The 15,537-nt window shown below is 41.6% G+C and overlaps 1 protein-coding gene across 5 annotated transcripts in view; it reads right to left on the reverse strand.

The window, feature by feature from the left end:
- STK39 (serine/threonine kinase 39) overlaps window positions 1-15,537 on the reverse strand; it is a 314,903-nt gene that overhangs the window by 50,582 nt on the left and 248,784 nt on the right. The window lies entirely within an intron of this gene.

Consider the following 15,537-nt stretch of genomic DNA (forward strand, 5'->3'; position numbering starts at 1 on the left):
TGTTGGTTTTAGAACTCCCTGGAGGGAGGTCTCCAGTATCGCTACACTCTGTATGGGCCCAAGCGAAGAAAAGTAATATTAGACAGAGTTAAGGCCTTCAGGTCATAAAATGCAACTATACTAATACAGAGCAAGAGTATGTTAGGTAAGTAGCAGCCAGTTGGAAAAAAGATTTTAAGTGGGGATGCGGCGGGGAGCGATATGTCGCAAATACGTCAGTAGCAAACCTCAATGAGAAGTATGCTAAGCAGTCTTTTACATACTTTTTTGCAAATTTCAACCATTTCATAATAAAACATTTAACAATTTTTTAACAAAGTAAATAGTTTTCTTTGCTATCAAGTTCAATATAAGAAATGGTATTTATATTATCTAAAATTCTAAGACAGCGTTTGACGCCATTAGTGGGAATGTAATATTCCTGTCCCATATACGCTCTGAACCCCCATAGCACACTAGGAATTGGGTGTCTGTCTAGGATAAGGATGGGCACTGCCCTTCAGAAGGATACAGAAAAACTAGAGAGTGTAGCAAGAGAGAGGAGATGGAGGAGATTTAAAGAAACCATCCAGCCACTGAAGAAAGTTCATTAAGAAGAAATAAAGGTGGGCTCTGAATCAATATTTGAAAAGGGGATTAGAGATATTCTGCGTTGGGCAGAGATTAAAGTAGAATGGATTCGGCTCAGTATAAAGAGCTCCCAAGCAGAAATTCAGCAATGGCAGGTGCCTCCCACAAGCAGCAGCTCCTTGGCACTGGAAACCAAGGGCCAAGGGACACCCTCAAGCACCACAGCTCCTTCCCAGCCCCTTGGTCAGGGACTTCAGTCTATGTGGACACACAGGGCCCCAGGCACAGCCATAACCCTCTGTTGGGACCATTTTGAACTTCTCGTTAATTTTAGAACAAGGGACCCTACATGTTTATTTTGCCCTGAAAACTGCATTGCCAGCCCTGTGTAAGTACAAAAGACATCTTCTTATCTGATAACACTGGCGGTGGTCTAGGCTCACTGGTTAACATAAAAGGACAGTTTAATCAGGGAAACATAAAACTGTGATGCGAATAGATTTCAAATTTAATGCTTTAACTTAAATCATATCAAGGTACATTCATTTATCAATCTTGTGACACTGGGCCAAGGCTATTTAAAAAAAAAAAAATCCTAGATTTAGAAAAACCTTTTTAGTTCTCTGTTCCAGATTTAACAACAGTTTAACAATCTGCCTTTATCAGTAGATTTCCCAAAGCATCCCATTTGTTTTTTAAAGAAACAACTCACTTTTTGAACTCCTATCTTAGCAGTTATTTAAATGATATAATTTTAAGAAGAAAACCTACAAAAACAAGTTTAAGACTCTCATTAACACAAAATTTACCTGGTGGGAGCAGACATGGAGCTGGGGAGGGGAGAATCCGAGAGTGTTACCTCTGTCTCCTAGTGGTGAGCAGGAGATGCCTAGGGTATCTATCACCAGTGCATTTTAGCGAGGGAACTGAGAGCTACTGACTTCAGTGGGTCAAGTTCATAGACGTTGGCCATACCTCTGTAGAAATATTAGGCTTATTACAATGTCTTCTGTCTGAGTTGTCCCGTCAAGGCCAAGGAGCATGGCTCCACTCCCTTGGGAAAAGAAGCACGAGCTTCCTTGGGACAGGGATATAAACTCCCCGACTGATGGGCATTCCTGTCGCCAAGTATCAGAGAAAGAGGTAGGACTCTGAGGAAGGAACTGGAACTCAAAAGCAGAGAGAGAAAGAGCTCGATCATAGGCTATGGAATTCACCTTTCTCTCCCGACCCCTCTTCCTGGGTCGAGCAGTCCACACATGTGTGATGTCCTCCCCGGCAGAAGGACGGGGCAACTTCAGTCACAGGGAAACAGGCAGAAAACTAAACAAGGTGTCCCTAGAGTCACCTCCAGGCTGACCACAAGGAAACAGTTCGGTAGGACCAATTATCCAGTCGCCTCTTCCTGGGTGTCCGTGTTCATGGCGTTGCTTCTACACCCTGTTTGGGCCAGGGCGGTAACTCCCCCCACTGGCTCCGAGGCAGCAGAAGTAAATTCGGGGAATCTCACGGACTCTAAGGAGACTAATGCTGCAGTCCTTCTCCCCCATGCGGAGTTTCTACCTGCACTCCCTGCCAAGGAGCAGAGGCTCATTTTATTCGGGGAACGCACAGGGCTGCCTTATATCCTCTAGCTGGTATCTCACTAAAGAAGTCTTCTAGTGGATGGGGGGCCAGATGAATGGAGTCCAAAATAGAAAGAGGAAAGAACCACCATTTGCCGAGTGCCTCTTACAGCCCTGCTAGCACACTAACCTTTTCCATGGAATCAGATTAAGACAGCTCCAACAGCTCTGTGGGTTAAGTGAGTCCCTCCGTAGGTAAGAAGAAATTGAGGATAGAGAGATGAAGCAATTTCCCTAAGTCACATCCAGAGATGAGATCTGAACCTGCATCTAATTTGAAACCCGGTGCTCTCTGCTCTCTGCCTCCACCGTCTCTGCCTGTCTCAGGTGGTGAAAGTCTAAGAAATACGATGCGGATGTTTGATCCGTTAAATCATAAATGTCAGCAAACAATGTGGAAAGCCACAAGGCCTCTCCAGAGACAATAACCAATCAATCTGCAATCAGTTATTTAAATAATTACCGGAGATGTCCATTAATGGAGCCCGGATAGAGTTCTGTACAGTAATTTCTATGTCATTCAGTGTTTTTATTGTCTCTACTCCCCTACTCCAGAAATTTGGAAAGCTTTTTTTTTTTCCTAGAAAGAAAGTACTGCAGAGAGAATAAAGCCCATAAAGAGAGGGTAAAAACAGGAATGACCAGCACGATCAGACAGCTTTGCTAGTTTATAAACGCTCTAGAAATCCCACTGTGAGAAAACATGGTCTCAGCTCCACATCCAGTTCACCAGGACGAAAGTTAGCTAAACAAGAACTTATCTTACTATGCCTGCATTCTGAACTTAAGGCTAACTAGAATGCCTACTTTAATTTAGGTAATTAGAGTATTAGTCCCTGAAAGAAAATTCTCTAAATTCAACTGCAATTAATGGACTTGAAATGGCAAGTTTGCTTTAACCCAGAGAACATGAATATTTTATGCCTGCCGTACTGTACTATAATGATAAGAGTTCTACTGTATATATAATGCTACCTTAGCCCACACCAAAATTTGTGTGAAATTAAGGCAATATTATGAAATGGAAAATATACTTCATTCTCCAAGGAAATATACATGAAGGCAAATATCTGCAATTAATGTCCAAGTTTTTTTTTTTTTTCCTTTTCTAGAACTCCTAATTTCCCTTTGATCGAATAATTGGATTCAGAATTACTGGAAGGCATCTCTGCAGTTCTCCTGCTCCCCAAACATTAAGTTACAAGTCACTTTTCAACACCCTCAAACTTCAATGAACACAGAATGTTGAAACATCATTTCAGCTTTTATTTCTCAAGTCCTCCCGGGCTACTCTCCTTTCCTCGTGGGGTTCCCACACACCTCGGTCAAATGGGTATCAGGTCCAGGCAGCAGAGCAACCTGAGCCCGCGTAAACTGTGGATACTAGACTCCCTGCTGAATGGAGGAGGCTAGAGGAAAGCATGTATTTGCCCTCCTTGATAGGAAAAAGGCAGGAAAGGTGCCAAGTTTTTTAGACTTTACCCACATAGTGACTCAATTCAAGGGGGAACAGCTAGGATTTGGTTTTACTAGGCATTTTGGTGAATGGCTATTTACAAGATCTGGCAGTATGTGGCCCCTGCCTCCTGCTTGGCCTTATTTCATGTCACCCTCTCCTCGTTTGCCTGATCTGGTCACCCTGGTCATCTTTCACCAAGTTCATTATCTCTGCACAAGCTGGGCCTCTCTGCCCTGCATGGCCAGGCTGAATCGAAGACATCACTCATGTTTCTTTCTCAGAGGGGCTTACTCTCCTCCCAAATCTAAGTGAGGACCCCTGTTTATTACTTTCTGTAGAGCACAAAAGAGCACTTTTTTCCTTCAGAGCACTTCTCACAATTTGTGATTTTACTTACACCTGTGTCTTCCTCACCTATTAGACTGGGAGCTTCACGGAGACAAGAACTCTGTCTTGTTGACCTGGTATGCCTGGCACAGAGCAGATGCTCTACTTATTGAATAAATGAAATAGGGCAGCTTTTGGACCTGGATGACAAAGCGTGGTAGGAGGCGGCCCCTGTCCCCACTTTTGCATGGAAGCAGGTGCCACTCCGGCCCAATAACAGGAAGCACCCCAGGACCTTGAGAAAGCAGCACCACTGCTGTGGGCACTGGGTCCCTCACATTGGCTGGTGATACTAGGGAGGATTCCTCAGTCTCTTGGGCGGGGAATGAGGGGAAACACGTGAGCCCACTACATGGTTACCGGCACTGAAAAAGTGATTTAAGGACCCCTGGGACACAGCCCTTTGGGGACTCCCAGTAATATCCCAGGGGAATATCTGTTCTAACTGGCTAACAACTATTTAGTCTGAAGACATCTGAAGTACATGGATATTTCAGAATATGCCAAGAAGCCTGAGGTGTTATATTTAATTATTGCTAATTAACTATAGAAAGCACTGCTCAGAGTTATTTTAAGTGCAAAGTTCTGTGTTTTTGACATTAAAAAAAAATCCATCCTAGAAAAATATCAAAAATGTCTCATACTCACTCCTCACCTAGTAACAATTTTCATGAACACCAAGTAAAAACGCCAACTTTTTTTTTTATTTTAAAGAGATCCTGAGAGCTCCAGCAAGCCTACCATGCAAAGGGCTGAGAAGCCCATTAATCAGAACAATCTATAACGTTTTATGTTTCCCAAATATAGTGCTGTCCAAATCGTGTCCTCTAATCTGTATTCTACTTTTCTATTAGATGTTAAATTTCCAGTGCATGCCATTCTCAACTCACCACTCAGTTCCACTGACAACTACAAGAATGAGAAGCAAAAACATTAAGAAAAATATGTGAGGAATTGATAGCTCCTAGGGACGAAAAGCAAGGTTAGAGACTAAGCAATTTGGAAGCCTTCTCCTGTCCTTCTGACCTTGCATATCGCAGGCAGATGAAAAAGTGAAGAGAGCTGGCAGAATTCGGACCCCAGATCCATTCATCCAGTGAAGAGAGTAGAGTCATGAACATATTGAGTTTCTAAAGACCCAGCTAACATTCACAAATGGATAAGAAGTCTCAAAATCTGTTATAAATTAGTCCTCCTGGGGGTCTATTACTGAAAAGATACTTTGAATGGGATGTTCTCGTTTCAAGTAACAAACCTCTTAAGGCTGACCAGGTTCCCTAAGGGTGAAGATTAAGGCATTTTGCTATTAAAAAGTTAGGCCAAAAAAAGCATCTTACTCCCCAGTCTAATGGGCATCTCCTCCTTCACGGTCTGCCACAGTGTACCTGGGCCAGAAGGGCTGTGGGGCCAGGCCTGTGAATTTGCACCCTAATTACAAATTCCGACTGGATAGTTCTATGGCTCACCAGACATGAAATCCTCCATGAAAACCTGCATTTATGGAATGCTTGCCATGGCTTACACAGTACAGTGGTAACTTCTGATGAACATGAGCTCAGGAACATAATCGAGCACAAATGTCGCTGGGAAAAGTGTAAATGTGGTAAGTCAAGGTCTCTCCTGATCTTGAAATGAATCTGGGGTGAAAACATTCTAATATACCTTTTGGATTCTCCATTTAAGGAGTGCAAGAAGAAAAACTAAGTTTTCTTGGGTTTGGCAAGAAGGTCTTCTTTGTTTTTAAAAAATGGTAAGCAAATGCAAGCTACAGGATCAAATTTAAGATTATAATTAGACATGAAGCTGAAAATAGTGATTACACACCCACATTGCCTCAAAAATGTTGACCTAATTTTCTTTCTTGGCTTAAAAATTTTTTTGATTGGGTAAACAAGGAGCTCTATTTTCTGTTATATAAAAAATTAGGAGGCAGTATCTTCTCTTTCATCTCAATTAGTAGAGTAAAAATAAAATAGCAGAGATTTGGTTTGGGATCAGGAGATTTGCTTGTCAATCTATTAACAAGCACAGCTGGGCATGTACATGTATCTACAATACTATACTATTGATGAAATAGTTAAAATTCATGTGGGCCCAGAAATTTCTGAAGTGGGTAAACACACACACACACACTCTCTCACTCACTCACTATAGCTAAAGACAGATCAATCTACCAATAGGGCAAACTGTTAGGAAAAGAGCCATTTAATTTAAATCCTACACACCCGGTAGTATTAAAAAAAAAAAGGATAATATTAGAAAGACTAGGTTTCCTGCATGAGAATAAACCTACTTTACTTTGACCAGAAATATTCTCACTACAAGTAGGAACTGGTTATTTGGGAGTTTATTGTAATTCTACAGTCAGAAAATTTGGCTAGATTAAATGTAATCCTCAGGCATATCAGATTCTAGAGTTAAAATATAGATTAACATAAATTAAAGCAGGACAATTTAAAGGAATTGACAAAAGCAAGGTTCTGCTAATTTAGTGAATATCTAACACTAATCCACTTACAAGCTCTTGTTTCATTTTAAGTGAAATTAAGTACAGATCTTAACTGGAGTTTAGCTGTATCAGTGGTTTTAAAAAGGATCCACAACTACTAACCAAATAAAAAGTGACAAAGTTAATTAGAAAATTAGGGCTTACAGTGTGGTTTACTGCTGCACTAATTCATAATCACGTAATACAGAAACTGAGAACGCCTTTGGGGAAATTACAGGTGTTATTTTATACTTTTCTAGAAGTTCCTGGAAATAACATTTGCCATATTTTGAAAGATAATTTTTTAAATTTTTTTTTAGATTTTTATTTATTTATTTCAAAAAGAGAGAGAGAGAGACAGAGAGTACAAGCACAATCTGGGGAACAGGGAGGGGGTAGGGGGGGCAGAGGGAGAAGCAGGCTCCCCACTGAGCAGGGAGCCCGATGCAGGGCTGGATCCCAGGACCCTGGGATCATGACCTGAGCCCAAGGCTGCCACTCAACCAACTGAGCCACCCAGGTACCCATGAAAGGTAATTTTAAATTGCCCCCTTGATCCTAAAACAGAATGTTTTTATAAACAATAAGTCGGTCAACCCTTATCTCTGTATAGTCAATCACTTTCCCTTAGAATTTGCAGATAAGTAAAAAGAGGGGGTGGGTGGGGCTGACTGAATTTCATCATAGGTGTGGGCAGCTTACTTTATTTTCTGATGTGGTTTCCTAAGAAAATGTTTCTTCTGTTTAATTCCCTGAATTTTGGGGCGCAGGAGGAGTATGGTCACCAGACTATAAAAATTATACTGTTAAAGTAAGAATTATAGGGGCACCTGGGTGGCTCAGTTGATTAAGCGACTGCCTTTGGCTCAGGTCATGATCTCAGGGTCCTGGGATCGAGCCCCACATCTGGCTCCCTGCTCAGCGGGAAGCCTGCTTCTCCCTCTCCTGCTCCCCTTGCTTGTGTTCTCTCTCTCTCTGTGTCTCTCTGTCAAATAAATAAATCTTTTTTTTTTAAAAAGTAAGAATTATATTTTACTTCAGCCTGTCTTTCTGTTGCAATCAAATAAACTTAAAAATACATTAACTTAGGTCTGTGACTAAATTAATGTCGGAAGTGTATGTGTATGCACTCTGCACATTTATACAGACCTGTTTTCAGCACCGCACAGAGCAAACAGCCCTTTCCAAAGAACTCGATTTCGGAGTATTTTAATTCAGCTAGAAATGGTAGTCATTCATGTTAAAAGAACTTTTCATAAATTGGGAATGATACCTCAATAAGGATTTTTTAAAAGAAAAAAAAAAGATACTTGGGAAACCAGGAACAATGAGCTATAATCAAATTTGTAGTGTGGCTCATTTCTAAAAATGGTAACCCTGTGCCATATTAAACTGCTCAACATTTATTTCTGGTAAATATATATAAGGAAAGCAATCAGTATAGTTCTCCCAAGCCCCCTACAGTCCTTAATTCCCTAGACTATTAAACTTAACATACAGACAACTTTCAATCAGGAATCACTCAACTGTATTTATTGACATCATTCAAATAACCCCAAGCCGGGCTAAAACCCAGACAGGGCTTAAGGAGTTTTCTTCCTTTTTTATTATCTGTCACCACTTTAAAATCATAGGCCAGTTGTGTAATAGAGACAATATTTTTTAATGGGAGTTTTCCTTTACTGAATTTCAACATCAGTAAACATCACAGCATAATCACTGAACTGAATATAAGAGAATATGTTCACGCTTTCCCGAGACTTTCATTGTAAAAGCATACTGCTACTCAAGAAATCCCAGATCACTCACAACAGACTGTACTATCCCTGGCTATAGCTGGGGAACCAAAGCACTTCACACACCCAACTACATGCTCACGAATAAGCAAAGCTTCTGTTGCTTGCCCACTTTGGAGCCTAAAGATACCCTGCCATTATCTAGAAGTATAAAAGCTGAAGGCCCCCAGAAGGATCTAGTGCATCCTGAGCGGCAGTAGTTTTAATAAAAACTGTACTGATTCATTATGGTAAAAATTTACACCAATGAGGTGTCTCCACACATCTATATCATTTATACACACTCAATTTTAAAAAGGTAACTGGCACAGTTTTAAAGCAGACTCTTAAAAGGTAGAAGAGAATCAAACAAGGCAGAAAAATCAGTGAGACTGAAAAAGATACAGATGATGCAATAAGCCAAAACAGTCTCCTAAGGTTACTACAAGCAGAAATCAAAGAAGCGGCCATGAGATTCTACTGCATATAGGAATTGTCTGGGATGCTTGTTAGAAATGCAAATTTCTACACTCATAAGCCCAAGATTCCAGATTCTGTGGCTCTAGACTGGAAGTGAGAACTGCACATTTTTAATAAGCACCTAAGATAAGAGTGATATGGACATCCCAGGGTGCATGCTTTGTGACAAACACTGAGGCTTCAACAAGTACAAGAAAAAAGCCCCTCTAGACCAACTGTATTTCTTTCCCAAGATTCAAAAGTCACATGAGAAGTCAATTCTTATGAAAGGGAAAAAGGTGAAGGGGACAGAGAGATAGGAAAGCATCCATTATGGTGAATCACTCTTCAATTTTGAGAAGGTACAACAGTATTTGTATTATTCAAATTATCAATCCAGGGGCTATTCCAGCATTAGGTTTGCCAAATGGAATTAAGTGTATTCATTTATCCACAGCCATATTTACTAAGTGCCTACCTGTGGCAAGAATGGCAGAGATTCGATAAAATAGAAGACACGCCTTGCCCTAAAGCGACTCTCAACCTCCAGACAAAGAGAAAGCGGGCACCAGGAAGTACAGTAGGATGAAAGCCACATGTCCCTAAATGTGGTACAATACAGGTCTCCGGCGTTCACGACAAGGAAGAGCTGTCCTCCCGAATAGATTACGGAGGAGGCAAGCAGCAGAGCGCCTTCGTGGAGGTGACATTTATGGTACATTCTTGAAGGGCACACAGGTTGCGAACAGGATTCTTGCGTGCAGGAAAGAGCACTCCAGGGCCATAAGCAGTCTGCCCAAAAGTCTGCCGAGAGAGCCCTGACAATCTGAATAGCTAATATCAGCATCCAGTGCAGTAATAACGAGTCAGCCAGGCTCAAACTCCACCAAAGGAAACTGTATAAATGAATGTGGAAACACAGCCCCCTTCTCAGGAAACAGAAATTCCAACCGCTGGTTCTAAACTCCACTTAAAGGAAAAAAATATATATATAAAAATCCTAAAAGCCAGGAAATGATGGTATAAAAACGCAGCAAAGAGCAGTCAGCAGGTATTTTTCCAGAAGGCAGCTGCCGGGCAGGTACCTCGCCCAGCATTCACACACTGTGGAACCCGGGCCCCTGGATCGGACTTTTGTAGGAGCTGCTGAGCCAGACGGACCACTGGCTAGTTTCCACAACACCCGTCAGTGTTCCTTCTACTGCTCAGGTTCTCACCCTCATTCAAAGGAGACTCAAAAATATCATGTTTCAGGATGCCTGGGGTGGCTCAGTCATTAAGCATCTGCCTTCGGCTCAGGTCATGATCCTGGAGTCCTAGGATCGAGCCCCACATCGGACTCCCTGCTCAGTGGGGAGTCTGCTTCTCCCTCTCCCCCTGCTTGTGCTCTATCTCGCTCACTCTCTCTCAAATAATAAAATCTTTCAAAAAAAAAATATCATGTATCCCAATTCCTGAACAAAATTCAGAACTTTTGTAGTCTTTTGTACATGAGCTGGAGTTTTGTTTTTTGTCCCCTCCCCTGTACTACCACTGCAGAGAAAACTTCTGATCGGCTGTTTTTTTGTTTTTTTTTTAACTAGAAAGCAAAGGAAACAAGTTTCTTGGCTGCCTCACTGTTATCAGTGATCCTTGGGATCCCTCTTTGAAACAACAGAAATGGGGACTCAGATCTCTCCCAGCCAGGCAAGACACGCAAATTTATACACGCAGATCACCGACCTTTGCATCTTACAAAGTTAACTTATTTTTTAAAACCAACACTCCCCCAGGAAGCCTTGCCAGTCCTAACAGTTTCCAGTGACTCAAGGCCTAAAAATGTCTCCTGTTTCTTGCCTAAGACAGTGCTGCATTTAAGCACAACTGAAGTGGGTTTATGAGTTCAGCCTGCACACAGTGCATTTAATCTCTGCACCGCTGTGCTTTTGCACAAAAGCAATCACTCCATGTCACTACACTGTTCCTTCTTCAGTCCAAACTTTGTAAAGGTTCCCACACTCAAGGCAGATTACCCTGAAGCTAGGTGCTGAAGATTTGTTGTAACGTATGTTTGCTACACATAGTAAAAGTCTTAACATTTACTGCTCCATAACATATACTATTGCTTCTTTCAGGCCTTTTTTATGTTGCCCTAAGCATTTACTCTAATTCAAGAGAAAATTCTGAAGGGGGAAAAAAAGATTTTTAATCTATTTAAATGTTAGCGGCTTTCTATTACAGAAGATGGAAAAATACACTAAGAAATCATTTAAACCTCTAGAGGCCAACACTCTAAGCTGAACTGGACGATTTTTTTTTTTTTGTACACTTGTCAAGTTAAACATATTTCATATTTATAAAATGCTACTTGAATTCTGCACTCTCAAAAGTAAGATTCTTAAGATACTAGGATCCTATGCTCAAAACACCCTTTGTTTCTGAAGTAAATGTTAGGAGATACCGGTGTATTTAAAAATGGTATTTGTTGATCTCTAACAAGTATTTCTAGAGTGCCAACTATGTGAAGTACAAAGTTTGGGATGGTGGGAGCATTGCAGTTAACAAAACAGATAAAAATCCTGGCCTTTAAGAAACTTATGCTCCAGGGAAAATCCTATGTAGTTAACTAAATAAATGAAACAGACAGCCTATTACACCGGGAGAGACTTGGTAAAATGATTAAATGAGGAACAGGGTGGAGAGTGGCGGATGGGTTGCAATTTTAAGTAGGCTGGTCAAGGAAGGCCCCTTCGAGAGGCAATATTTAAGCTCTAGGAGGTAGACAGGTGTACTTAGGGAAGGAGGGATCTGGCAGAAGGAAAAGCAAGGACAAAAGCCAGTATGGTTGGGGTGGAATGAGCAACAAGGAGAGCAGAAGTGAGGGATGAAGTCTGAGAAGTGACAGGGGACAGATCATGCAGGGGACTGTAAGACACTGAGATGTGGGATGGAAAAGCCATTCGACGAGAGGTTTTATTTAAAGCATTAATGTGATCTGGCTTTTTTTTTAATTGAGATATAAGTCACATATCATAAAATTCACTCTTTTAAAGTGCACAATTCAGTGGTTTTTAGTATGGTCACAAGGTTGTGCAACCATTACCACTTCTCATTCCAGAACTTCATCACCCCAAAAAGAAACCCCATACCCATTAGCTGTCACTCCCCTTACCCTGTCCTTCACAGGCCCTGGCAAGCACTCATCTACTTCCTGACTCCACAGATTTGCATATTCCAGTCATTTCATATAAATGGAATCACACTACGTGTGGCCTTTTGTATCTGGCTTACTTTGTCAGACATCTGGCTACTGTGATGGGTACAGGCTGAATGGAGGCAAAGACAGAAGCAGGGAGACCAGCAGAGAGATGAATGCAGTAATTCAAGTGAGAGATGAGAGAGGTTTGAAACAGGATGGGAAGCAAGATGGGAATAACAGTCGTATCTTGAGTACATGTGGGTAGACTGGATGGCAGGTAGGAGAAAGAAGAGTCAAGGACAAGGCAGGTTTTTGGCTGGAGCACCTGAATGGAGCTGACATCAACCCAGGGAGCAGGGCCAGGGGAAGTGGGAGGAAATGGCAGGGGCTGGATTCTGATGTTAAGTAAACCTGGGATGCTACCAGCTTTCCATGGGAAGATGCCACAAAGGAAGCTGGACAGGAGTCTGGAATTCAAAGGAGAGGTCTGAGCTGGAGATACACATTTGGGAATCTGAAAATGAAAACATTAATACCATGAAACTAGAGGAGATCACCAAGGGAGTAATTACTATAGAAAAGAGAGCACATCCAACCTAAGAGTCCTCGGGCATGTTAATATTTATAGGTCAGAGGGATGAGGAGCAACCAGTGAAAAAGACTGAGAAGGAAACACCAATAAGGTAGGAGAACCAAGAATGGAATCTTAACAAACGGAAAAAGTTCTCATGGAGGAAGGCACGGTCAACTCTGCCCAGCGCTGCTGATGTGCCATGTAGCGGGGAGGACTGAGAATGAAGCACCAGGTTGAGGAACCGGGACCGTGACCAGCAGTCATTCACAGACCACGGATCCTCCCTCTGCCCCCCCCCGCCCCCCCCCCCCAGCGCCCGGCCCCCACCCCCGACACACCCTGTGCCGGAGGGAGGAGGGGGCGCCTTTCCCAGGGCCGCTTTGCAAAGGCGCAGGGTGAGCGGAGTGGGGGAGGGGGGTCAAAGACCCGACTGCAATGGGTTCAGGAGACAGAGGGAGGAAAGGGATTATAGTCAGGGGTAAATCCTTTTGAGGAGTTTAGCTATAAGGGGGTGGAGAAACAGCTGTAGTGGGCAGTGGGGCAAAGAGAGGGCTTCCTGTAAGATGCGAGAAATAAAAATGTAAAGAAGGAAACAGGATAAAGGAGAGGGCAGGGAAATGCTGGGACAGGTTGGAGGGAGACAGAATTACACACTTATCTGTCAGACAGCCTGCAATTAAAATATAAGTCATCTACTGATGTATGAAAAACAAGTAAGGATATGCTATCCACCCCCCACCCCCAGGAGACACAAAACCCATCATTTAAAAGGATCTGGATCTACTTTTCAAGGCTGAAGATACTGAACTGATTGTACAGGGAGGGTCAGGGTTAGGCTCTGGGCTTGGAGTCGTAAGAGCCAGGTTCAAAGACCATGACAAGTTACAACATCCCAGAAACTTCTTTTGACCTCCCCTTTACATCCATTAAATATGGATTAAAAATGACCTGTCCTTTCTACCTTACGGGATTGATGAGATAATCAGATGAAATATGCAAACACTGTAACTCTTGGGTGTCGTATCCCCGTAATGCATTTTTAGTGCTACCAGAGAAGGGGGAATCGTATATGCTTGGTCTGATTCCAACACCCTACACTTTAGCTCCAAGGGGGGGGAGGGAAACAAAGGCAAAATCAAACATTTCTGGCAGAATAAGTATGAAAAAAATAGCTTTCTGATACTGTATTTCAAACACAGTAAGTTGTACAGGAATTATGCCCTAATTTCCACCTTTAAAAAACTCAACAACCAAAAATCTTTTAGTTTAGATTCAGCTGAGCCTGGGGCAAAAATAAAAAAAAAGTACACTAAATTTGACTGAAGGCATGAAGCCAGCCCATGCTTACAAAAAGATGTGACCTAGTATCTTTCCATGAATCTCTCTTACTCTTCATGGTCCCTACCACCTGCCAGGATCAACTCAACTCAAAAGACTTATTTCATCCTTAACTTCTTGCCCAATAATGGACATTGATTAGTCAGTGTTTAAAAGAAGGGTTTGTTTTTTTTAAGTTATTATCTTCATTTATTTTTAACTGAGGATGCTTCGTGTATGGACCATAGTTCTTCTTAAAGAAAACACACCTTACAAGGAATCTTGATCAAGCCATTAACTTTTCTCCTGATTTTGTCAGGTCAAGTACAACACGGAGGTGTGGGCTCACTTTTTCTAATAAGAATAAGAGTATCTACATATATCGAGGAACTGTTAACAGAAAGAATTCTGAGATGGAATTTACAGTAGACACCAAAGCTGAGCTGCCCTCATTGCTCAAGCTCCCCCTCAAATTTGGGCTGAACATTTTGGTAAGAATCCAGCTGGCCATGAGACCTCACAAGATTTTAAAGGAACGTGCAAGAGACAGAATACACAAGGAAATACACACACACCTATATATATGGACATATACATACACTTTTCCTTTAAAATATGTCTTTCTCTCTATATACATGCATCACTTGGCAGAGGAATCAGAGCTTCCTTGTGAAATCAGTATGTATACCATATACAATTAAAAGGAAAAAAAGAGCTTAATTATTTCTATTTATAAAGGTATCTTCACATTTATGACATATCATTTGTAGACCAATAACATATTAGATACTTTACTCAGAATCCTAATCTCCCACTAAAACCTCAGTTACTCCCTAAAATAATTCCACTTTATAATGACCTACATTATAGAATTTATAGGAACAGATTACTCTGATGGGTAAGCATAGCCACCTAAAGCTCCCTCAGTCACAACCTTCAGCATTATTGGGGAAAGGATTTATTTTGAGCAAGTGATATTTTTTTTTAAGTTAAAACACATTTAAGGCGCCCAAGTCATTTAAGCATCAGTTTTAAATTTATTTTTAAAGAAAGTTTTATCATAATACATAGTACCCTAATTACCCTGGTAAGTATTAACAATATAATTAATGCCAGTTAACATTAATAACATATTAACTAATCTTAATTACTTAGGGTCATCAATATGATTACCCAGCAATGGACTACATTATAAAATCTTCACAAACTTAGGATTATCTGAGGAGTGTGGAGCTTCTCACCCTCACCCTATTGGAACCAGGCTACACTTTTTCTCAGATGACGGCATCTGCCTCTTACAGCTTCTCTGCCTCCCGTGCCCTTTGGGGAGGCGGCGAGTCATGTCCTGCTCCTGACAGCAAGTCTGTATCTAGCAGGCTCCCCCAACTCCATGCAGCTATCTATGCATTCTCAAAGCAATAGAATTAGAGCCCCGTGCCCAAAGTGAAGCACCTCTGTCCCAACCCAGCTGCATGGCCCCAGACAGACAACCCACGGAACCCCTTTAGGAATTCATGTCCCTATCCATACAGTGAAAGAACTGGCCTGAGTGATCTCTAAGTACCATCCAACCTTAAGACTCTGTGATGAATCTTGTTAATGGCTGGGGAAATTAATATCTAAGTTCATCAGAACTGTGCCCAAAGAAAGAACAAAGAAACTCTGACAAACGACCTCAGAGGTTCCTATACTTTGTGCATGGAAT

This window comes from Mirounga angustirostris, unplaced genomic scaffold, assembly GCF_029215605.1.
Source record: "Mirounga angustirostris isolate CCGP_5_RB_7025 unplaced genomic scaffold, mMirAng1.0.hap1 SCAF_3, whole genome shotgun sequence".
NCBI lineage: Eukaryota > Metazoa > Chordata > Mammalia > Carnivora > Phocidae > Mirounga > Mirounga angustirostris.